This window comes from Heterodontus francisci, chromosome 9 (assembly GCF_036365525.1).
Source record: "Heterodontus francisci isolate sHetFra1 chromosome 9, sHetFra1.hap1, whole genome shotgun sequence".
NCBI lineage: Eukaryota > Metazoa > Chordata > Chondrichthyes > Heterodontiformes > Heterodontidae > Heterodontus > Heterodontus francisci.
In genome coordinates, this window is record NC_090379.1 from 35,600,520 (window position 1) to 35,626,865 (window position 26,346).

Sequence of the window (26,346 nt, forward strand, 5' to 3'; positions counted from 1 at the left end):
AGGATTTAGCACATGGGCAGATTAACACAGAAGTCCTCAAGTTTCAGTCCGTTACTCACTGCTCCGCCAGGCTGTGCTGTGAACATCCCATATATCCCCATCCAGAGTCAACAATCAGTGAATTCAGTTGATGTGATGAGAGCTTCCCCTTTTCTGCTGTCACGCAGAAGCCTCACTAAAAAGTTACACCTTCAATCAGGTGTAACTGTGTTTTTAGTAGCGATCTGAATAACTACTGCTGAACAATAGATCTGACCCTGAAAAAAACTGTATTTGTGGAGTATTAATTGTCTTCATGATTAATTACATTTAAAAAAAAATTTTTTTTGAAATGATTTTTTAGAACCAGTTTGTTCATGATATTTCAGCTGCTCCCTTCTCTCCATGTGCATTCTCCAATTTTTTTTTAATTTTGCTCTATGAAAATTTTTTTTTAGTGATTGTTTTAAAAAAGTGATTTAATTTTCATTTCATTTCCTGGTTGGCTGTCCATGAGAATTCTTTAATGGAATTGGCTGCTTGGATAGCCTTATGACATCACTGCAGCTCCATGCTGGGAATCCCCATTAAAGAACGCTGCAATCCACTGCACGATGGGAGAGAGAAAAAGTTCTTGCCACAGAGATCACTCGATCTCTCAGCGAGGCTTTCTTCAAAGTGAGGGGTGAGTGCCCTAGCTTCATTGCTGACCACAAACTCCAGGCCTTTGAAAATTACATTAAAATATTTGTAGTTTGCAGCACAACTTTTCCTTTTACTATTTCTTCCCAATTTACTGATTTCACATGTTTCCCTGCAATCTTAAACTCACAAAATTTACAAATGTTCATGCTGATTTTTATATTCAGGCATTGTGATAATGAGATTAGCAGGAAATTTAGGCATAAATTGACAACAGCAAAATGGGCACAAGACTAGCCATAACTTTGGGCGTAACCATGATTACGCCTCACACAAGAAATTCCACCTCTCTAACCACAAAGTAGGGTTTAATCAGCTTGTCCACTGCTTCCCTAGTGCAATGGGGTAGAGTGAAATAAAATGGATCTTTGTTTGTTAGCACAACACAGCTAAACCCTGAAGATAATATTTTGTCCTGTGAAGTGTTTAAATGTCTATTTAACTGTCATTTAGTCACTCCACTGAACAGCCACTGTTTTTGCTCACTAGCAGGGAGCATGCATTACATTTGTTTGAAGTGTAGTTACTATTGTTACATAGGCAAACGCTGTAGCTTATTTGTGTACACGGGCCCACAAACAGCATGAGAAGCACCAGGTAAACTCTCTTGGGTGGTAGCGGTTGTGGGAGGAACATTGGCCAAGACACTGGGAGAGTTCTATGCTCTGTTTCGAATAGTGCTGTAGGGTCATTACGACCCATCTTGCTTTGATAGAAATACAAGTGCACAGTATGAGCACACAGAGCCTTGCCCACCATGACTACATAATCGAGAAATTGTAGGTGCACTTCCTATGATTTTCTGAAATGGAATCCTAGTGTAACTGTGGGACTGTGTTACTGCCTGAAATATACATGCATGCATCAATAGGATACAAGCTTGTTTACATTCTGTAATCTGCCACTTAACATCTACTGTGCAGGTCTGTATCTGCCAGTACAATGGGTTACTATGTTTTGCATGCTGCCACCAAGCTCAGCAATTAGATTCCTGTCTTCAGTTATTGCCTAATGATTTCACTGAACAGGTCCCTTTTCCTCCTCCCAATCATCTTCATTTTTCTTCACTGTGATTGCTATTTAGAAATAGCTACTTTGTGCTTTACTGAGTTTCTGACCACAGATCTTCTCCAATGGTCAGACAGTACAGGTAGCCTGACAGGGGATGAATGAATTCATCCCCAGAGCGAGTGTTCTATTTCTTTGGATGGATATAATTGTATACACTTGCTGTTAGGAACACTTTCATTGTATCATAAGACAGTAACAGGGCTCCATATGTATATAAGCTACTTGAACTTTGCTTTTTTGAGATTATTCACATTGTTGGAAACACTTTAGTGCTTTGAAGCCCACTCCTTGCTTCACTATTATTCTTTAAATAACACAAAATTGTTCTTGCATCATTAAAGTCTACCATCAAGATACCCGAGACAAATACACAAGACACCACGAGAAAGACTTGCCCTGTTGTCGCCGTGGTAACACTTGAATAGAGATCATTATCATTCACTTCATTGTTTTTCTGACAGTCATTGCAACATTTCGATGCACTATAGTTGCCTTAGAGATTTTTACAAGCATTTCCAAGTACGTAGATGATTTCAACTAAAATGGATTTTTATGAAACCTTACTATTCATCAACTGATGCATGAAACACAATGGTGCCCATGAGATTTATCTAACATTTTCTTTTAAAATGCTGTAAAATCCTTTGGCTTCTCAATGTAATATATCCTATGGAAGTTATTATTTTCAAGTGAACTTAAAATCAGCAAATGGGCATTACTCTCCTCAATAAGGATTTTTTTTTAATTCCAATTTATCGCTTAGTTTTAAAATGTCCTGTGAGGTTTTCTGCGGGCAAAAAAAGAGCTCAGAGAATCTCCGGTTAAGTGGGCAGATCATGATCTTCTGGAAATTTCTGTTGATGACGTAAGTGGACAAAATCTTAGCGTGCTTGTATTACATCATCCGGTTAACTGCTTTAAGGGAGGTGTTAACACAGTTAAAGCAAAACATCAGACAGACATGACCACATTAAGCACTTGTCTAAGTCTTAGTCTCCTCACTTAATTCATTTGGTTTGATATTCTATGCGGACTTCTCCCACCCCAAACAGTTGCTCTTACATTCATTGTTAGACTGCAGAATTCATATGCAAGTCAAGTCGTTAAGAATTGAAACGCATCTTGAAGAGAGAGCAGTTTGCTCAAGTAACCCTTAGTTGTGGTATATTGCTCGCTGAAGAGAATAAGTAGGGTGCCCACCATGTTCTCCTATCACTTCCAAAGGGGCAAAGCTAACATATCACAATGCATGAAGACTAAAAACGCTTGGTCAATTTATTCACAAAGAACTTGCATTAACACTGCATCTTTCATGACCTCGTGATGACCCAAAGCGTTTCATCATGAATTATTTTTGAACTGTACTATTGAATGCAGGGAAATGTAACAGCCAATTTTAACACAGTATGGTCCCACAAACAGCAATTCAATAACTGGCCAGATAATTTGTTATTATGGTGTTCGTTGGGCAATAAATATTGACCTGGATATTGCAGAGAACTTTGAAATACACAGAAGCTTAAAAGCACAGCAAGAAACTCCAACAGCATGATAGTTGAAAAAGGTGAGCATTAGAATTCATTCACAAATATCTAATATATGTTTTTTCAGAATTGTGGGGCTGGACTTTAAGAGCCCACCGCAGAGCTCATCAGCAGGTGCTGGCACCATATTTAAATGGCAGTCAGCCATTGCATGCAACCTCTTGCAGATTTAAACCTTTGCTGCTGGAGCAGAACAGCCAGCTGCCAAGGAACAACTCCTGCAAGACACCGGAGATGCGAGGAAGTTCAGCAATGCCTCCCTGCTCACTCTCCTCCAGGCTGCAAGGGAATGGAGGGAGGTCCTTTTCCCCAATGATGGTAAGCAAGCCTGGACGGAAACTGCGGAGGAGGTAAGCTGCCCTGGGGTCATCCACCGAAACTGGGTCCAGTGCCGCGAGAGGATGAACGATCTCATGCGTTTGGCAAAGGTAAGTGGCACTTTGTTGTACTGCTCCGTTTGACCTGGGTCTCCCTACACAGAATGGCATATGGGTGCCACTGCCATGTCAAAGACAGGGAGGTCAGGTGGGGAGGATTGATGCCACGAGTGGCTGCATGTGTGAAAGAACTCAACCTCATTGGCTCCTCACAGCATGGCACCTACATGTCCGTATTACAGACTGAGCATCCCCCACCTTTTGTTTTCAAGCCCCTTTGTGACATGCCTCATGTCGTTGTTTGGCAATGTTCAATATCTGCATCCTTGCTCTTCCAGGTGAAGAGAGTCCATAATGCACGGGCGGTGTCCAGGACCGGTGGAGGGGTGCCAGAGATTAGCCCGCTGTCACAGGCTGAGGAGGCGGCCCTGAGCTAGCTAGCAGCCAGGCAGGACATGCCATTTTGGATGTGGAGCTTCGGGTCCCAGTTGAAAATATAGCTCTTTGACAAACACAATGATTACTCAAAACATTTCATTTTTGGAGACAATGCTGTCATATTCGTGACATGTGCACCGTAAAACCTAAAACTGTGATCTTCACATTGTATTTTGCAGGTTGACACTCTGAGCCAGCATTGGAGGCCCTGGAGACTTCCAGCACCTCTAAGGAAGAGCGAACCTCTGAGAATGCAACGTCCCATGACACTCCTGCACCTTCCACCAGCGCAGATACACTCACCTCGGTGAAAATCCATTTGGCTTTAGAGACTGGGTCACAAGCTGGTGAGAGCACCCGAACAGCGGGCTGAGGCTGAGAAAGGCAATGCTGCTGACAGTCAGAGGACTATGAGTAGCCAGGCCCATGCTGAGCCTCAGGTTGATGATGATCCTCTGGAGTCGACAGCACAGGGTATGCTGGAGTTGCAGGGAGAGGTAAGGCAACAATTGGCGGAGATGCCACTGGCCATGCACAGCCTTGAGTGGATGATGGGGGAGTTCATCCATGCCATGACAGCTGCCATGTCTCAGGCATATGAGCACATGGCTTCCTCCACGGAAAGGTTGGCAACCCTTATGGAGAGCCAGATTCCAATGATTCGCACTGACCTGCAAACCCTCGCCTCGGCCACGAGCTGGATGCAGCAGTGGCTAGGCGAGAGGGGAACCAGGGACCTGGAGAGTGTCTCCGCTCCTGGTGCTTCTCGGGAAAGCAACGAGGTTCGAGCCTCGAGAGGGAGGTGGTGAGCCAGCGCACCATATCTAGGTTCGCCCCCCTCAGGGTGATTCCAATGCGGACGCCGGCTCTTCAGTCCCTGCACCAGTGAGTCCAGCTCCAGCAGCTACGACGTCTGAGGATGGCCCTGCACTGGTGCACAAGGCCCGCCCGGCTTCAGATGCCCAGAGGACAACGGCTGAAGTCTTCCAAAGCCAAAGGGCATCCTGGTCAGCAGCCTGTATCCAGTCAAGCTGCGAGCGCAGAAGTGGCACCGTAAAGGAGCACCCACAAACGTTTCAAAAAGACACCATGACACATACAGGTTTTCATAGGTGACATGCCTATGTATTAATTCCTTCTCATGAAATGTGCTTTTCTAACATGTGTCTCCTTTTCACTGTGTGAATGACGCATGCCAGCATGTACCGATTATGTGTCCTCCCATTACATCATTGACCTGACAGAACTGCCAATGTATAGAATAACATTGCTGTCATGCCAACATGCATTATGTGGTATTACACAGATGCAGTCACATGGGCAATGGCTCAGTCTTCTGCTGCCAGTAATGGTGGAGATACAGATGTCACAGGTGCAGAAGGCTGCCTACCAGATGAAGCATGGCGGTGTGTGGCGTGGGGAGCATATGGTGAACTTCAGGGATTGTGGAAGTGCTCAAATATAAGCCATTGTTGTGCATCCATTGCTCGCTGCTCACCGTGTATGTGCAGCATCGATGCTATCTGTCCTCCCATGCGCATTTTCTGCTGCAACCCCTCTGTGTCCTCACCATCCAAGGATGTCTCCTGCTCCTGTCTCTCATCGTCCTGCAAGGCCACCCCCCTCAGAACTACAACGTTGTGCAGAGCGCAACATGCAGTAATGATGCGCGCAACCCTTTCTGGTTCGTACTGTAGGGCCCCACCCGATCTATGCAGACAGCAGAAGCGCATCTTCAGCATGCCGATGGCCTGCTCGATGGTAGCTCGTGTCAAGCCATGGTAGACATTGTATGTCTCCCCTGCATCGCTGGTGGGGTTTCTCACCGGTATCTAGAGCCATATCTGCAAGGGAAAGCCCTTGTCCCCTAGAATCCACCCCTGGATCTGAGCCGGTGCAGCAAAGAGCAGCGGCACCCGAGACTGGTGGGCACACACTTGCATGAAGCGCTTCCTACGATCACATACTAGCTGCACGTTGAGCAAGTAGAAGTTTAGATATACAGCTGGTTGCCCTGCTGGAGCCTTGGCCCACATGAGTGCAATCTATGACCCCTTGCACTTGTGGGAAGCCTGCAATAGACCCAAATCCGAGGGCCCTCTGATCCTGACACTCAGGGTCTGTCCTGAAGTGCACATAGTCACCAGCCCTCCTGTACAGGGCATCTCCCTGACACAGCGGTGCATTGCTGACTGTGAAACCCCACGTAGGTCACCTGTGGGTCCCTGGAATGATGCAGAGCCACGGTCACTTTGAGAGCCACAGGCATAGAGTGTCCAGCAAAGCCCATCGGCTGCAGGTCATCATTCAACAGTGCACAGACATGCATCACCGCCTCTCTGGACGTCCACAGTCATCACTGGCACTGGTGCTCCCACATCTGCAGGTATGTCATCTGGGTCCTGTAGGCCTGCTGTCTTCTCTGGCCCCAAATGTGCCTCGGTGGCTGCTGATGCTAGTGTCTGGGAGCTTCCTCCTGGTTCTGCCTCCAGCGGATATGGCTCCTCACGGCACGTGGATCAAGAAAGACAGGGTGGACCAACCCCCATCTGTATGCTGGAGGGTTAACTCGGTTCCTTCAGTCGATCAATGACACCTATCAGGGCAGACAATGATGTAAATTGGGGCTTCAACTGTGTTCTGGCATCACCTATATGGTAGGGCATAGCATTGCCCGTCTTAGCTTTAAATAAGAGTGGGACAGCATGACCACAGTCATATTATTGCAGTTGCCTGGACTGGACCACCAGCAACATGACCTTAAACCAGCTGCCATTTTTGTGGCCCCCACCCCACATAAAGGAGTCATGGACTGCCCCCTCCCCCAAACATTTATGGGTGTAGATTGGCCCCTTTATGGAACAAGGGTACGGGGTACCTCCCTCAAAACTGCAGAGTTGGGACCCCCTTCCCAACACACACCCATCCACCTTCACAGGCAGAGGACTGATGCTTCAGTGCCGCAGGCTTTTCACAGACGTGAAAATGAAGGCACGCGAGTGCCACACGTCCAAGCTTAAAATCGTGAACGGATGGCTGAATCGCAGCGGGATGCATAATAATGTATGGTAAGCAGTTCTTTACATATTTAAATCTGGGTCCCGTCGCCAAGTAGTGGAGGGGCCACCACGGAGCCTCGCCACCGCCAGGAGGATCGGGCTGGGCCCTCCCTGCGTCAAGCTCCTTGGCGGGCCTCTGCCGCAACCATCTTCCAGCCCCCCCAAAACCATGGAGCCTGACATTGTGGGCTTAGTAAGATCTAGCCCATGTTTCTTGCAGCCACTTTTCAGCAATCTCTTGAAAATGCAATCTTGAATACCGAGTTACATGAGATCAATTCCTCACAGAGCCCCTATTGGCACATAGCAGTGTCAAGTTAAAGAAGAAACTGCTAAATACAATGGTGCCTGAATTATCTATGAATTCTTTGTGATGTAAAAGCAGGCCCTTTGAAGAGAAGCACAGAGTAAATCATGTATTAATGGTTAAAGTATTAACGGACATCTATCGAAACGATGGAAGAATCCATCATCAACGGTTAAAGAAAGTTTCACCTCAAGTGACATTTGACCCTTCCAATTGTATTAGTTCTTTACACACAATAAAAAAGATTTCATGTTGAGGTAGCCATCAAGGTGAATTCATAGACTAGGATTGCAGAGGACATAAACAAAATAAACAATCCAATACATATTCAAAAAAAATTACATTTAAGACAAACATTTCCCATTGAATACAAAAGCTAGATCTAATTGAATACAGCACCTGGACTCTTTTTCAAGCTAATCACTACTAAAATTACACTTCTACATCTGTCCCATGAGGCAACAATTCTGTTTTCATCAAACTCTAATCTTGCTTTTCCTGCTCATTAGTTTTCATCCAACGAACATTCTCATTTGATAAATCCCTGCCGGTTTCCTGCAACTGTTCCTCTGAATAGATTTGGGTTTTTTTTCTCTCATTATTTTTTTATTCCACTCGTGCTGTCCTAGTTTATCCTTGTTGCACTGTTCCCAGTACACACCAAGGCACCTCGTATTTTCAGCTTTAGAGTCAGGGAAGAGAATAAAAAAGACAGCAACTGAGGTTGCAGCACATTTTGTAATCCTGGTTTATAATTTGCTCTGTAACTCAAGTGACCAGCCAGCTAATTGCACAATAAATAGCAAAGTTTTATTTACTCGAACACCTGTTGCTTAGTGCATCTGCAAAGATACCATTTTAATCAATTTTATTCTGGTTATGAAAGCATCAGGGAAATACAGATGAGGAACAGCAATAAATATTTGACCCTGCACTGTTGATCTGTTATATCCTGAATCACTGGTTTGTGCTGACATCATCAGAAAACAGAAGAACCTTCGGTAAATTTGCTGATGACACTGCAGGGCTGTTTTTGATATCGTCGCATAAAATCAAAACTCTGCATGTACTTTGCCAATGCAAATGAAACCCATTAAAAAGATCATTCAGGGCCTTTAACAACATTGTATTCTGACAATTTTTAAATTACATCATGCTCTGAGGTGAAATTTAGACAACTGGCGAAATTGATACTGGCCAATATTTTATGACTAATTTTCCACTCTAAGCAGCAAACAAGTATTCCATTAGGAAATAATTCTATATCAGTAAGATTGGCTCCTATGTTTTAGTTTGCGTGGACAACATAAACTCCAGTCAGTGCTTGAAATGCTGCATTCTAGTTTCTGATGTTTTCAATTATTTAAGTTATTAACTAATCTCCAAAAACCATGAAATCGATTTGTTTCTCTTTCTGTAGCTTTATTTCCTTCTGGGTGATTATGCTTCATGCCTCAGCCTCAATTGGAGGATTGTATCCAGTTCTGGGCACCACACTTTCAGAAGGATGTTAAGGTATTAGAGGGAGTGCAGAAAAGATTTATGAGAATGGTTCCAGGGGTGAGGAACTTCAGTTATGTGGATAGGTGTAGAAGCTGGGGTTGTTCCCCTTGGAGAATAGAAGATTATGAGGAGATCTGATAGAGGTGTTCAAAATCATGAGGGGCCTGGACAGAGTAGATAGGGAGAAACTGTTGCCATTGGCCGTTGGATCCAGAACCAGAAGGCAATATAAGGTAATTGACAAAAGAAGCAACAATGGCATGAGGAAAAACGTCTTTACCCAGTGAGTAGTTAGGATCTGGAAAGCACTGTCTGAGATTGTGTTGGAGGAAGGTTCAATTGAGGCCTTCAAAAGAGAACTGGATAATTATCTGAAGAGAAAAATATTGCAAGACAATAGGAAAAGGCAGGGGAGTGGGACCAGGTGAGTTGCTGTTGCAGAGAGCTGGCATGGACACAACAGGCCGAATGGCTTCCTTGTGTGCTGTAACCATTCTATGATTCTTTCTATCTCTTTTTTTCTTCATCCACTGCCAGAATTTTACTGTTTCAGTGGCCAAAATTTACTTCAGCACAGAGGCCCCACCAACAGGCTGAACAGTCTTGGGTGAGCCTGCCTCCACCAGGCTTGGAAACCACTGTTATGACCAAGATTGGAGAAGTGCACTGTCTTTCTCTAGTCCCACTTACCCCTTAATATATGGTCATAATATATATTTAAATCTTTTACCCAGTTACTGATACGGCCAATTATATACTTTATTTTCATTGCAGAATAAAAATTTGCCAACCAGGTTTCTTTAATAAATAAAAATATTAATTTATGAAACAAGACTTATTCAATAAAGATGCAAAGCTTTAACTCACAGTTTGAAATATGAAAGTATAAATATATACCCTTGTAAAACAACCTAACACACATGCACACACACATACCAGTTAAAGAAAAAAAAAGAGAAGCTTTCTCTGCGGAGATAAACTTTACAAAAACAAAAATACTTTGGCCAAATACTTGATAATTCTTGAAGAAAAGGGATAAGATATGGAATGTTACAGATGACATTCGGTCTGACGTCCAGGTACACGTAGATGGGCGTCACTTGACACATGTGGTCGTCACTGGGATCTTTTCAGAAGCAGTTTGTTCAGGAGATGTCGAGCAGTAGTCTTCCAGAAGCTTTTCAGGAGAAATGCTGCATCAGTTTTTCCAGCTCTCACACTGGATTCTCAGGGTTTCTCAAAGAGGTGGAACAGGATAAGTTGGTTGTTTCTCTCTCTCTCTCTCTCTCAGCAGGCTGCAATCCCAACTGAACTCCAAACAATATCCAAAAAACAAAAGCAAAACTCCTCAGCCATAAACCCAGACATATGACTTCTCTAAATCCAAACAGTTCCATAGTCCATAAGGCTCTGGCTGTTTACTTAGCCGAAGACATGTGACTTTCAGTAAGTGTTTGTTTTTAAACAAAGTCCCAAACGTCCTTCCAGTGACCCTTTAAGAAAAACTAAAGTCCAGCATCTCCTCAGGTATTTTCCACAGTCTTTTAAACACAAGTCCTCAAAAAACATTAATAATGCAAGCAATTTCATGACACATCCATCCTTGGAGGAATGAAACTCCATCTTTGAATGCGTTTCATTATAAAGTGTGGATATAAAAACAGAACATGAAAAAATATATAAAAACACATTTACACCCTCATTTTCATTTGCTCTTTAGCTGTAACTAATATAGTTCTGCCCTGTATCATGTTTGTACTCAGATAAAAGTTAGATTCTAGATAATCAGCAATTACATTATTTTTCCCCCACAATGTAGATAATCTTTAAGTGATAGGGCTGCAATAGAAAGCACCATCGAAATAGTCTGCCATTCTGGTTTTTGAATTTTTCCACAAAGGCTAGGGGGTTATGATCGGTATATACGAGGGTCGCCCTGTAGCCGTGGCAGACATATACTTCAAAATGCTAAAGAGCTAGTAATAAGCCCAATGCTTCTTTTTCACTGTTGAGTATCTCCTTTGCTGTCAATTTAGCTTTTTGTAAAAGTATCCCACTGGCCTTTGTATGCCCAATTCATCATCTTGTAACAGGACTGCACCCACCTCCAGATCACTAGCATCAATGGCTAACTTGAAGGGCTTAGTGAAATTTGGAGCAGCCAACTCTGGTTCATTGATCAAAATTGCTTTCAGCCTCTTAAAAGATGCTTGGCACTTCCCTGACCACACTACCCTGCCTTTCTTTTTTTTTTATTTATGCATGGGATGTGGGTGTCACTGGCTAGGCCAGCATTTATTGTCCATCCCTAATTGCCCCTGAGAAGGTGGTGGTGAGCCACCTTCTTGAACCGCTGCAGTTCATCTGGGGTTGGTACACCCACAATGTAGTTAGGAAGGGAGTTCCAGGATTTTGACCCAGCAAAAATGAACGGCGATATAATTCAAAGTCAGGATGGTGTGTGGCTTGGAGGGGAACTTACAGGTGGTGTTCCCATGCATCTGCTGCCCTTGTCCTTCTAGGTGGTAGAGGTCACGGGTTTGGAATGTGCTGCCTAAGGAGCCTTGGTGAGTTGCTGCAGTGCATCTTGTAGATGGTACACACAGCTGCCATTGTGCGGTCGATGGTGGAGGGAGTGAATGTTGTGCTTGGGGGTGCCAGTCAAGCAGACTCATTTGTCCTGGATGCTATCAAGCTTCTTGAGTGTTGTTGCAGCTGCACCCATCCAGACAAGTGGAGAGTATTCCATCACACTTCTGACTTGTGCCATATAGATGGTGGACAGGCTTTGGGGAGACAGGTGGTGAGTTACTCGCTGCAAGATTCCTAGCCTCTGACCTGCTCTTGTAGCCATGGTATCTATATGGCTACTCCAATTCAGTTTCTGGTCAATGGTAACCTCCAGGATGTTGATAGTGGGGGTTTCAGCAATCGTAATGCCATTGAATGTCAAAAGGAGATGCTTAGATTCTCTCTTGTTGGAGATGGTCATTGTCTGGAACTTGTGTGACACAAATGTTACTTGCCACTTATCAGTTAAGCCTGGATATTGTCCAGGTCTTGCTACATTTCTACACTGACTGCTTCAGTGTCTGTGGAGTCAGGAATGGTGCTGAACATTGTGCAATCATCAGCGAACATCCCCACTTCTGGCCTTATGATGGAAGGAAGATCATTGATGAAGCAGCTGAAGATGGTTGGGTCTAGGACACTACCCTGAGGATCTCCTGCAGCGATGTCTGGAGTGGAGATGATTGATTTCCAACAACCACAACCATCTTCCTTTGTGCTAGGTATGACTCAAACCAGCGGAGACTTTTCCCCCTGATTCCCATTGACTCCAGTTTTGCTAGGGGTTCTTGATACCATACTCAGTCAAAGGCTGCCTTGATAATAATGGCAGTCACTCTCACCGCACCTCTGGAGTTCAGCTCTTTTATCCATGTTTGAACCAAGGCTGTAATGAAGTCAGGAGCTAAGTGGCCCTGGCGGAATCCAAACTGATCGTCACTGAGCAGGTTATTGCTAAGCAAGTGCACTTGCTTGTGGTCGAGTACAATTCTGCTGCTGCTGATGGTCCACAGCGCCTCATGGATGCCCAGTTTTGTGTCGCTAGATCTGTTCGAAATCTATCCGATTTAGCACGGTGGTAGTGCCACACAACACGATGGAGGGTATCCTCAATGTGAAAATGGGACTTTGTCGCCACAAAGACTGTGTGGTGGTAACTCCTACCAATACTTTCATGGACAGATGCATCTGCAGCAGGCAGATTGGGGAGGACGAGGTCAATAATGTTTCTCCCTCCTCTTGTTGGTTCCCTCACCTCCTGCTACAGACCCAGTCTAGCAGCTATGTCCTTTAGGACTCAGCTAGCTTGATAAGTAGTGGTGCTACTGAGCCACTCTTGGTGATGGACATTGAAATCCCCCACCCAGAGTACATTCTGTTCCCTTTCCACCTTCAGTGCTTCTTCCATTTGGCATTCAATATGGAGAAGCTCACCGGACAGTAGGAGGTTCAATTTGAGAACTGTCTAGGCCTCCTTCTGCCTCATCTCACTATCCCTTTTGTCCTTCACTATCCCTACTACCAGACATACCTCTGCTTGCTTATCCTCCTCCCGGCAATGATACTGTTTCAACATATTGATACGACACAGCTGATTCTTTATCCGGCAATCTGGGGTGTCAATCAAATAACTTACTTTACTAATCCTTTGACTATTCTATATGGACCACTTGAACCCTGCTTTCAACGGTTCACCCTGTAAAGGCAGTAATGCTAACACCTCATCCCCTGGTTGAAATGTTCGGGTCTTTGCATCCTTGTCTGCCCATTTCCTCACGGTTGTTTGGGAAACTTTAAGGTGTTCCTCAGCCACTTTGCAAACTCTTGAGTGCTGCTCCCAGAACATGGATATGTAATCCTACATGGAAGATTTGCCCCTCTGTTCTGAAAACTTTTCTTTGATTAGTTTTTGAGAATCTCTTACCTCATGTCCATAAACTATTTCAAAAGGACTATAACCAGTAGACTCATTCGATGAATCTCTGGTGGCAAACAAAAGAAATTTCAGCCCTTTGTCCCAATCATGGGGATATTCATAACAATATGCCCTGATCATTGTTTTGAGAGTCTGATAGTACTGTTCGAAAGCCGCTTGTGTCTGTGGGTGGTATGCTGAGGACTTTAACTGTGTTACACCCAGACTACTCATAACTTCCTGAAAATGTTAGGCATAAAATTGGAACCTTGATCCAACTGGATCTCAACCAGTAATCCATATCAAGTGAAGAACTGGGTTAACATCTCCACCATTACCTTAGCAAAAATTGTTCTCAAGGGAATGGCCTCTGGGAACCAAGTAGCCATATCCATAATAGTGAGTATATATTGGTGTCCCACTTTTGTTTTCAGTAAAGGTCCCAAACAATGTACCAACACCCTACTAAATGGTTCCCCAGAAGCTGGTATGGGAATTAGAGGTGCCGGTTTTATTGCAGGCTGCGGTTTTCCCACAATCTGGCAAGTATGGCATGTTTTACAAAAACTGCACCACGTGCTTGTGAAGACCTGGCCAGTAAAAATATCAACTTATATAGCTCTTCCGGATTCCTGCATGTCCCGCCATAGGAGTTTCATGGGCTATTCTTAATATTTTGTGATGATACTCGGACAGTACCACTATCTGGTGAACCACCGTCCATTCTTCATCTGCAGATCTGTGAGGAGGTGTCCACCTCCTCATCATAGTCCCAGTTTTAATATAATAGCATTCCGGAACTCCCTCTCCTTCAGCTTCATTTTGAGCCAATTGTGCCACTTTACCTAATTCTGGATCAGCTTGCTGAGCCTTGATCAGAGAAGAATTGCTGAATATTTCGTTTGGATTATCCAAATCCCCCCAAAAAGTTTCAGATAGCCAAACATCTGTCTGTGGTGCCAATTTTACCTCCGACGATGGAACTTGTTTAGCTATTGCTCGGGTCACTACACATGAAGGAAAAATTCCTGGAAACTTTTCCTGAAACTGCTCGGTCTTCTTGACTTCCCTTGGTCTTTCCGTGACTACTGGAGAAGCTACTACCTTCACTCCGGCCAAATAATTCCCCAGGTGTAGGTTAACTCCATCTACAGGCTAACTATGGACAACTCCTACAGTTACCATTCCAGACATTAGGCCACACTCCAGGTGCACCTGATACAAAGGTACGGATATACACTCCCCGCCAATACCATTCAGTAAAACCTTGGCGTTCAGTGTGCTCTCTGGTGGAAAAGTCATGCCTTTTCCCAGCAAACTATTTTGGGCGGCTCCTGTATCCTTAAGTATAACTATAGGTTCACCTGCCTCACTTGAGGGATAGAGAGTTACTTTTCCTTTTGGCAAGAATTCCTTGTAGCTTTCAGGTATCTTGCTCACCTTCAGCGACTCACAGCAGTGTTTGTACTTGACCTTACAGCTGCAGTCAGAGCTACAACATGGTCTGTCATACTCTCGGTCAGAGCTCCTTTCTCTGCATTAGCCTGTGTGCCCCAATAAGTCCCATGGGCTTACCCCGCAACTTCCAGCATTACATAGAACATAGAACATAGAACATACAGCACAGAACAGGCCCTTCGGCCCACAATGTTGTGCCGATCCTTTGTCCTCTGTCAAGGACAATTTAATCTATACCCCATCATTCTCCTTTATCCATATACCTATCCAAAAGCCTTTTGAAAGTCCCTAAAGTTTCTGACTCAACAACTTCCCCGGGCAAGGCATTCCATGCCTCGACCACTCTCTGGGTAAAGAACCTTCCCCTGACATCCCCCTTATATCTCCCACCCTTCACCTTAAATTTATGACCCCTTGTAACGCTTTGCTCCACCCGGGGAAAAAGTTTCTGACTGTCTACCCTATCTATTCCCCTGATCATCTTATAAACCTCTATCATGTCACCCCTCATCCTTCTCCTTTCTAATGAGAAGAGGCCTAGAATGTTCAGCCTTTCCTCGTAAGACTTATTCTCCATTCCAGGCAACATCCTGGTAAATCTCCTCTGCACCCTCTCCAAGGCTTCCACATCCTTCCTAAAATGAGGCGACCAGAACTGCACACAGTACTCCAAATGAGGCCTTACCAAGGTCCTGTACAGCTGCATCATCACCTCACGGCTCTTAAATTCAATCCCTCTGCTAATGAACGCTAACACCCCATATGCCTTCTTCACAGCCCTATCCACTTGAGTTGCAACTTTCAATGATCTATGCACATAGACCCCAAGGTCTCTCTGCTCCTCCACATGCCCAAGAACCCTACCGTTAACCCAGTATTTTGCATTCATGTTTGTCCTTCCAAAATGGACGACCTCACACTTTTCAGGGTTAAACTCCATCTGCCACTTTTCAGCCCAGCACTGCAACCTATCCAAGTCCCTTTGCAGACGACAATAGCCCTCCTCGGTATCCACAACTCCACCAACCTTTGTATCATCTGCAAATTTACTGACCCACCCTTCGACTTCCTCATCCAAGTCGTTAATAAAAATCACAAACAGGAGAGGACCCAGAACTGATCCCTGCGGCACGCCACTGGTAACTGGGCTCCAGGCTGAGTATTTACCATCTAAGACCACTCTCTGCCTTCTATCAGTTAGCCAATTCTTAATCCAACTGGCCACATTCCCCACTATCCCATGCCTCCTGACTTTCTCCATAAGTCTACCATGGGGGACCTTATCAAATGCCTTACTAAAATCCATGTACACCACATCCACTGGTTTACCCTCATCCACTTGCTTGGTCACCTGCTCAAAGAATTCAATCAGGCTTGTGAGGCAAGACCTACCCCTCACAAAACCGTGCTGACTGTCCCGAATCAAGCAGTGTCTTTCCAGATGCTCAGAAATCCTATCCCTCAGCACCTTTTCCATCAACTTGCCTACCACCGAAGTAAGACTAACTGGCCTGTAATTCCCAGGGTTGTTCCTATTCCCTTTCTTGAACAGGGGCACAACATTTGCCACCCTCCAATCACCTGGTACCACCCCCGTCAGCAGAGAAGATGAAAAGATCATTGCCAGCGGCTCTGCAATTTCATCCCTTGCTTCCCATAACATCCTTGGATATACCCCGTCAGGCCCGGGAGACTTGTCTATCTTCAAGTTATTCAAAAACCCCAACACATCTTCCCTCCTAACGAGCACTTCCTCGAGCTTACCAGTCTGCTTCCCACCGTCCTCTTCAGTAATACACCCCTTCTCATTCGTAAATACCGAAGAGAAGTACTCATTCAAAACCTCACTTATCTCTTCCGGCTCAACACACAGTCTCCCGCTATTGTCCTTGACCAGACCTACGGTCCCCCTAGTCATCCTCATATTTCTGACATACGCGTAAAAGGCCTTGGGGTTTTCTTTTATCCTACCCGCCAAGCATTTTTCATGCCCTCTCTTAGCTCTCCTAATCCCTTTCTTCAGATCCTTCCTGGCCATCTTGTATCCCTCCAGAGCTATGCCTGTGCCCTTTTTCCTCAACTTTATATACGCAATCTTCTTCTTCCTAACAAGACTCTCAACCTCTCTTGTCAACCACGGTTCCCTCACATGACCATCCCTTCCCTGTCTGACAGGGACATGCTTATCAATGGCCCCTACTATCTGCTCCTTGAAAAAGTTCCACATTTCGACCGTGCCCTTCCCTGCCAGCATATGCTCCCAACTTATGCTCCTCAGTTCCTGCCTGACAGCATCATATCTACCCTTCCCCCAATTGTAAACCTTGCCCTGTTGCACATACCTATCCCTCTCCATTACCACAGTGAATGCTACAGAATTGTGATCACTATCTCCAAAGTGCTCGCCCACCAACAGCTCTATCACTTGCCCTGGTTCATTACCTAGTACCAAATCCAATATTGCCTCCCCTCTGGTCGGGCAGTCTACATACTGAGTCAGAAAAGCTTCCTGGACATACTGCACAAACACTACCCCATCCAAACTATTCGATCTAAAGAGTTGCCAATCAATATTTGGGAAGTTGAAATCCCCCATAATTACTACCCTGTGACTTCTGCTCCTTTCCAAAATCTGTTTCCCAATCTGCTCTTCCACCTCCCTGCTGCTATTGGGGGGCCTATAGAAAACTCCCATCAAGGTGACTGCTCCTTTCCTGTTCCTGACCTCAACCCACAGTGCCTCAGTCGGCAGATCCTCCTCGAAAATTCTTTCAGCAGTTGTTACACTATTTCTAACTAACAATGCCACCCCCCCACCTCTTTTACCACCATTCCTAATCTTATGAAAACATCTATAACCAGGTACCTCCAAAAACCATTCCTCCCCCTCACCTATCCACGTTTCAGTGATGGCCACAACATCGTAGTCCCAAGTGCCCATCCACGCCTTCAATTCACTCACCTTATTCCTGATGCTTCTTGCGTTGAAGTATACGCACTTTAACCCTTCTCCGTGCCCATCTGTCCTCTGTGACAGTGCTACCTTCCCCAATACCTCACTACACTCTTTGTCTTTCTGAGTGGACCCACTGGTCCCTGGATTACAAGTCCGGTTCCCATCCCCCTCCCAAACTAGTTTAAACCCTCCCGAACAGTACTAGCAAACCTCCCTCCCAGGATATTGGTGCCCCTCTGGTTCAGATGCAGCCCGTCCTGTTTGAACAGGTCCCATCTTCCCCAGAATGCAGTCCAATTATCCAAGAACTGGAAGCCCTCCCTCCTACACCATTCCTGCAGCCACGTGTTCAGCTGTGCTCTCTCCCTATTCCTAGCCTCACTATCACGTGGCGCCGGCAACAAACCAGAGATAACAACTCTGTCCGTCCGAGCTTTCAGCTTCCAGCCTAACTCCCTAAACTCACTTCTAACATCTGTGCCACCCTTCCTTCCTACGTCGTTGGTGCCAATGTGCACCACGACCTCTGGCTGCTCCCCCTCCCCTTTAAGGATCCTGAAGACGCGATCACAAACATCACGGACCCTGGCACCAGGGAGGCAACAAACCATCCGTGCGTCTCGCCTGCGCCCACAGAACCGCCTGTCCGTACTCCTCACCATCGAGTCCCCGATGACTAGTGCTCTCCCATTCTCCCTCCTTCCCTTCTGAGCCACAGTGCAGGACCCCGTGCCAGAGGCCCGGTCACTGCAGCCTGCCCCCGATAGGTGTCCCACCTTGTGGCAATGGAAACACTTAGGCTTTTAGACCTCACTTCCACCCTCAGCACCTTCCTTTCTGGCCTGAGGAGGAGATTCCAGGGCATTCCCAGTTGTCCCTTCCTGTCCCCAGCTACTTGCCTCCCTTTCACCCTCCCACCTTCTATCCTTCTCGGGTTTATGGGGGTGACGGAAAAAGGGTTTGGGGTTGTGGACAAGCTCGTAATCATCAGCATCTCAGCTGCCTGTCTGGCTGTTGAAACCTTCTGGTTCTCTATGTGAATTCTTACAAACGGAGGGAGTGAATTTTCAAATTCTTCCAAGAGAACTATTTCCCTAAGGGTCTTATACGTGGCCTCTACCTTTAGTGCCCACATCCAACGATCAAAGTTAATTTGCTTTACCCTCTCAAATTCTATCTAAGTTTGCCCAGGCTGTTTCTGGAGGTTCCAAAATTTCTGCCTGTAAGCTTCAGGGACCAACTCATAAGCAGCAAGAATAGCCTTTTTTGCCATCTCTATATGCAGAAGCCTCCTCAGAAAGCATAGCATAAACTTCATGAGCTCTGTCAATCAACCTACTTTGCATGAGCAGTGTCCAGTTTTCCTTCGGTCACCTCATCTGTTTAGCTATCTCTTCAAAAGTCCCTTTCCTCAAACTTCAAGAGGGCTGGCACAAGTTTAAATAGCTCCCCACTGGGTCCTGGGTTGGAGTCAGGTCTTTCCTCACCAGAATTTTCATCGGTGTCAAGGACATCTGTTTTTTTTTCTTGATCCAGCCTTTTAAGCTGGTCTTCCCTTTCTCTTTCCTTTTCCTCTCTCTCTTTTCCCCTTTCTTTCTCCTGCTGCTCTGCTTGCTCCCTTTGAAATGCTCTCTCTTTTTCATTTTCTCTCTCCTGTTGCTCTGCTTGCTCCCTTCGAAATACCCTTTCTTGTTCCTTTTCCCTTTCCTGAAATTCTAGCTCTAACTTCTTCCTGCCTAACTGAATCTGTGCCAGTGTTACCTTCTCTGTTTCTGATTTTACTCATCCCTCTGGCTCTTTCACTTCACTCTCCAGTTGTCTGGCCACTAGTCTCTGAATTGCAGGTCTCCTAGCTTTTGGTCTAATATCTAACTTCAAGTGTTCTGCCACACTTAACAGCTCGTAAGTGGACAAGGCCTTTAAAGAATCATAATCTATTTCAGACCGCTGCACAAATGCTCTTGCATCAAAAGTAGCCATTCCAGTAGTGTATGCTTTACTCTAATGCACAAGAAACCTGGTGTTTCTTTTCCCCTTTTCAATTATTATTACCCCACTTACAACTGGACTTCGTCAGCTTTGGGTTAACCCACGAGCCCCCAATAATATGTTACAATCAAGGTTGGAGGAATGCAGTGTCCTTCTCTAGTTCCACTACTCCAAGGGTCACAACATATATTTATGTGTTTACCCAGTTACCGATACAGCCAATTATATATTTTATCTATTTTAGTATCAGAATAAAAATCCGCCAACCAGGTTTCTTTAATAAACAACAAAATTATTGATTTATTATGAAACAAGACTTATTCAATAAAGATGCAAAGCTTTAACACACAGTTTGAAATAAGTATAAATATATACCCTTCCATAATAACACAACACACACGCACACAAACATACTGATTAAAGAAAAAATAAAGAAGCCTTCCCTGCAGAAATCAGCTTTACAAAAACAAAAATACTTGGCCAAATACTTGTTAATTCTTGAAGAAAAAGGATAAGATATGGAATGTTCCAAATGACATTTGGTCTGGCGTCCAGGTGCACATAGATGGGTGTCACTAGACACATGCGGTTGTCACTGGAATCTTTTCAGAAGCAGTATGTTCTGGAGATGTTGAGCAGTAGTCTTCCAGAAGCTTGCCAGGAGAAATGCTGCATCAGTTTTTCCAGCTCTCACACTGGATTCTCAGGGTTTCTCAAAGAGGTGGAAGAGGATGAGTTGGTTGTTTCTCCCTCTCAGCAGGTTGCAACCCCAACTGAATGCCAAATAATATCCAAAAAATGAAACTAAAACTTCTGAGCCATAAACCCAGCCATGTGCCTTCTCTTAGTCCAAACAGTTCTGCAGTCCATAATGCTCTGACATGTGACTTCCAATAAGTGTTTGTTTTTAAACAAAGTCCCAAGTGTCCTTCCAGTGACCCTGTTAAAAACTAAAGTCCAGCATCTCCTCAGATTTTAAAACACAAGTCCTCAAAAAATATCAATAATGGAAGTACCTTCATGAAACTACGCAGAGATTTTATGTGGCCCAGGCCCTTAACTGACCTCGGAGGGACTTCTGCCCCTCTGCAATATTGCTCCTGAGGTAGCCATAGCATCAGTAATCATCAAACACTTTGTACTTGGACACATAACTCTTGTAATCCCAAATTGGTGCCATGGTAACTCTGACTTTAAAAATATGCAAGTTCTGACTTACAAAATAAACTATAGGGTTTTTTTTCTCCAATGAGTAACTCCTGATTAATGGGTATAACTGCTTAGAAGAATGGATGAAGATCCATTCCACCAGATCTGACCATTAAGCAGCACATCCAGTTTTCTAGCCAGGCTTTTATACTAGCACCAGAAGTGCCCACCAGTTTGCAGTTAAGTCCCAATGATATCTTTTAGATGCCCATGCAATTTTCCAGCATTTATATCAGTATAGTGCTCGACCATCTACCTACCCAAATTAGATGGCCATCCAAGGCTACCAGGGTGTGCTGTTTACAGAAGCACATTAATAAGAATCCTATAGTATAGTGTTCTGAAAATATTTCTGAATTTTATTTTGTGCTTTTCTTTTTTCCACTTAATTGATTGGGGAGCTTTGTAGAAACATCCTTGCCCTGCCACATTTTTTTGGTATATCCACAATATTGCGACAATGGGCTTTCCAATGCAAATCCTACTCTACTTGTTTTGGAGGAGCAAGAGAAGGATTAATGGAGGGATGCCAGATAGGTCAAAGACAAACTGCACCCAGCTTCCAGTACCCTCCTACCCACACTATAGGTACAGACATACCTACCTGCTTATGGCTGCACAAACTCTAGGTCAGCAGTCAAACATATGCAGAGCTATGCTTTCTGCTTCAAGGACATTCTGAGAGACAGTATTAATCATCATTTAGAAAGGCACAGATTAAATCAAGGGAAGGTCATGTCTAAATTGATTGAATTTTTTGAGGAGGTAACAAGGAGGGTTGATGAGAGTAGCATGCTTGATGTAATCTATAGGGATTTTAAAAAGCTTTTTGACAAGGTCCCACATGGCAGACTGGCCAGAGAAGTAAAAGTCCATGAGATATTTGGTAAAATGGCTCAGAGACAGGAAGCAAAGGGTGTTTTTGTGACTGGGAGGCTGTTTCCAGTGGGGTTCCCCAGGGCTCAGAATTAGGTCCCCTGCTTTTTCTGCTATATATCAATGACTTAGGCACAATTCAACATGGCGGCTCCTCATCAGAGCCCTTTCCTATCCTGAGTGGCGTGAAACAGGGCTGTGTTCTCGCACCCACACTTTTTGGAATTTTCTTCTCCCTGCTGCTTTCACATGCGTTCAAGTCCTCTGAAGAAGGAATTTTCCTCCACACAAGATCAGGGGGCAGGTTTGTTCAACCTTGCCCATCTAAGAGCGAAGTCCAAAGTACGGAAAAGTCCTCATCAGGGAACTCCTCTTTGCTGACGATGCTGCTTTAACATCTCACACTGAAGAGTGCCTGCAGAGTCTCATAGACAGGTTTGCGGCTGCCTGCAATGAATTTGGCCTAACCATCAGCCTCAAGAAAACGAACATCATGGGGCAGGACGTCAGAAATGCTCCATCCATCAATATTGGCGAACACGCTCTGGAAGTGGTTCAAGAGTTCACCTACCTAGGCTCAACTATCACCAGTAACCTGTCTCGAGATGCAGAAATCAACAAGCGCATGGGAAAGGCTTCCACTGCTATGTCCAGACTGGCGAAGAGAGTGTGGGAAAATGGCGCACTGACACGGAACACAAAAGTCCGAGTGTATCAGGCCTGTGTCCTCAGTACCTTGCTCTATGGCAGCGAGGCCTGGACAACATATGTAAGCCAAGAGCGATGTCTCAATTCATTCCATCTTCGCTGCCTCCGGAGAATACTTGGCATCAGGTGGCAGGACTATATCTCCAACACAGAAGTCCTCGAGGCGGCCAACATCCCCAGCTTATACACACTACCGAGTCAGCGGCGCTTGAGATGGTTAGGCCATGTGAGCCGCATGGAAGATGGCAGGATCCCCAAAGACACATTGTACAGCGAGCTCGCCACTGGTATCAGACCCACCGGCCGTCCATGTCTCCGCTTTAAAGACGTCTGCAAACGCGACATGAAATCCTGTGACATTGATCACAAGTCGTGGGAGTCAGTTGCCAGCGTCCGCCAGAGCTGGCGGGCAGCCATAAAGGCGGGGCTAAAGTGTGGCGAGACGAAGAGACTTAGTAGTTGGCAGGAAAAAAGACAGAAGCGCAAGGGGAGAGCCAACTGTGTAACAGCCCCGACAAACAAATTTCTCTGCAGCACCTGTGGAAGAGCCTGTCACTCTAGAATTGGCCTTTATAGCCACTCCAGGCGCTGCTTCACAAACCACTGACCACCTCCAGGTGCTTATCCATTGTCTCTCGAGATAAGGAGGCCAAAGAAGAAGACTTAAATATAGGGGTCATGATTAAAAAGTTAGCAAATGATATAAAAATTGGCCATGTGATTGATAGTGAGGGTAAAAGCTGTAGACTGCAGGAAGATATCAATGGACTGGTCAGGTGGGCAGAAAAGTGGAAAATGAATTTCAATCCAGAGAAAAACATGGGTGGCGCAGTGGTTAGCACCGCAGCCTCACAGCTCCAGCGACCCGGGTTCAATTCTGGGTACTGCCTGTGTGGAGTTTGCAAGTTCTCCCTGTGTCTGCGTGGGTTTGCTCCGGCTGCTCCGGTTTCCTCCCACAGCCAAAAGACTTGCAGGTTGATAGGTAAATTGGCCATTATAAATTGCCCCTAGTATAGGTAGGTGGTGGGGGAATATAGGGACAGGGGACAGGTGAGGATGTGGTAGGAATATGGGATAAGTGTAGGATTAGTATAAATGGGTGGTTAATGGTCGGCACAGACTCGGTGGGCCGAAAGGCCTGTTTCAGTGCTGTATCTCTAAATCAAAAAAAAATAATGCATTTGGGGAGAGAAAACAAGACAAGGGAATACATAATAAATAGTAGAATTATAAAAAATGTAAGGAGCAGAGGGACCTTGGAGTGCATGTCCACATATCCCTGAAGGTAGCAGGACAGGTAGATAAGATGGTTAAGGCAGCATGCTATACACTTTCCTTTATTGGCCAAGGCAACATAAGAGCAGAGAGGTTATGCTAGAACTGTATAAAACACTGGTTAGGCCACAGCTAGAGTACTCTATACAGTTCTGGTCACCTCATTACAGGAGGTGATCACACTAGAAAGGGTACTGAGGAGATTTATGAGAATGTTGCCAGGGATGGAGAATTTTAGCTATCAGAAAAAATTGAATAAGCTAGGGTTGTTTTCTTTCGAACAGAGGAGGATAGGGGAGATTTAATTGAGGTGTATAAAATTATGAGGTGCCTAGATAGTGTGGCTGAGAAGGGCCTATTTCCCTTAGCAGAGTGGTGAATAACCAGGGCACATAGATTTAAAGTAATTAGTGGAAGGATTGGATGGGAGTTGAGGAGAATTTCTTTCACCCAGAGGATGGTAGGGGTCTCGAACGCACTGCCCAAAAGGCAGTGGAGCAGAAACCCTCATCGCATTTGAAAAGTGCTTGGATATGCACTTGAAGTACTGTAACCTACAAAGCTCTGGACTAAGAACTGTAAAGTGGGATTAGGCTGGATAGCTCTTGTTTGGCCAGCACAGACACGATTGGCCGAATGGCCTCTTGTGCCATAAATTTCTATGATTCTATGACACCTGCATCCTTTATAAGACTGGCACTTAGGGCAGTAACGATCAGCCTCGCTTTTAATTCTCTTCCTTTGCATCCTTCCAGAATGGCGCAATACTTAGGGTTCAATAGGGAAGAAACATCAAATAGCGCCAGCCTCCTCTGCATCATATCCACTTTGCTGGCCTTCAAATTGGGGAGGTTGAAGTGTTGAACCTCTCCATCACTCAACAACAGACTTGGTTTCCCACTTCTACATTTATTATCCATCCATTAAGTTTTACCAAACATATTTACCCTCATATTATCCATTTATTTCTACTCATCTTTAAGGACTGTTTAAATGCAATCTCCCTATCTAGTGAGCTCCACTATGCTGAGCTCCCAACACCCAGCCCAATATGGGCCAAGGGCTCACCCACAACATGTGAATAAAGCTGAGCTCGCAAAATCAAACACGGTGAATATATTAATGACTGTGCTATAATATTAGCATCTATTTTGCTCAAATCTAAGTGGGATGTCAAACCGCTTAATAGAGATATTGAGAGATTACGGCACAGGTTTCAGGGATCTGATCATTATATATTCACTCACAGTAATTCTGTGTATTAAATTTCCTTTAGAGCTTGTTGTACTTGAATGTGTTTTCCATTTCAAAAAGACATTGAAAAAATTATTAAAGCTCAGCACACAAAAGCAATTTCCAAAAGTTACCAGCAAAAGTGATGCAACATTCAGTCCAGCAATCATAAATGATGATCATGAACAATGGACAATAAAGTTCCAAAGGTGTAAAAAGCATGGATTAGCTGAATTGTGTCAACACAAGAAACCCATCAATGATTTAAGGATAATCTGCAGATAAGGATTGCAACAACACTTTGTTTGACAGCTCCAAATCACTTTTAAAAATATTGAAGTGAAGGAAAGAACAACTTTCTTTTGGACTAATTAGAGCATCACTTGAACAAAACAGGGCAACAAAATTAGATTAGATTTTCTAATTGGTATTATTTAAATGTGGGTGGTAGCCCATTTACTTTAAATGTGCTATCACTAGCATTAAAATTATGCTGATTGGAGATTCGGGGTCCCAGGCTCAGTAAATGTACTTTATTACTTGTGTCCTAGAGTGAGCCTTTAGCTCGGTGATTGCATTTCCACTACAGAATCAAAATGTAAAGGGCTTGAGCCCAACTCCACAGCAAGTGGAGACTAGACCATGAGATGAAATTAGTCTTACCCAATAGCATGAAATGGGTTTAGAGGGAATTGGTATCATTGGAAAAGAAAATCAGGCACAGTATAAAACGGGGTGACCGTTTGCTATGAGGTCATTCTACTCTTACTGTTAAAGACCAATTTCACCCCCATGTTCACTAAATACTGGGTTGACATCCAGTGGGATAGAGTGAATACACACTCAGTACTAGTATTCTCACCTCCGAGTCAAGAAAGTTTGGGTATGGGCCAAACTCCAGACTGCTCTGGTGGAAGCAGACCAGAGTGCTGGCTCTGAATACTGGATTGATTTCCAGCAGGGCAAATTGCAACTGATGGGTGCGGGTAACCCACCTATCATAAATGATAGCTGGGGCACTTTAGCCTTGGCTGCTGCCCACCTAGGAGAAGGTACTCCGAAGATTAAAAAAGTCAATGGAAAATCACCTCAGCCAATCTTCACTATTAAGTGGCTCAAAATTCTCATGTATGTGAGACTTGAGTTAGAAACTGCCCTCGGGCAGAACACAATGGA

The 26,346-nt window shown here is 44.6% G+C and overlaps 1 protein-coding gene across 3 annotated transcripts in view; it reads right to left on the reverse strand.

Annotated features, from left to right (window-relative positions):
- The window catches only part of LOC137373663 (synaptotagmin-16-like), a 74,024-nt gene that overhangs the window by 35,024 nt on the left and 12,654 nt on the right, over nt 1-26,346 (reverse strand). The gene's annotated exons all lie outside the window — the stretch shown is intronic.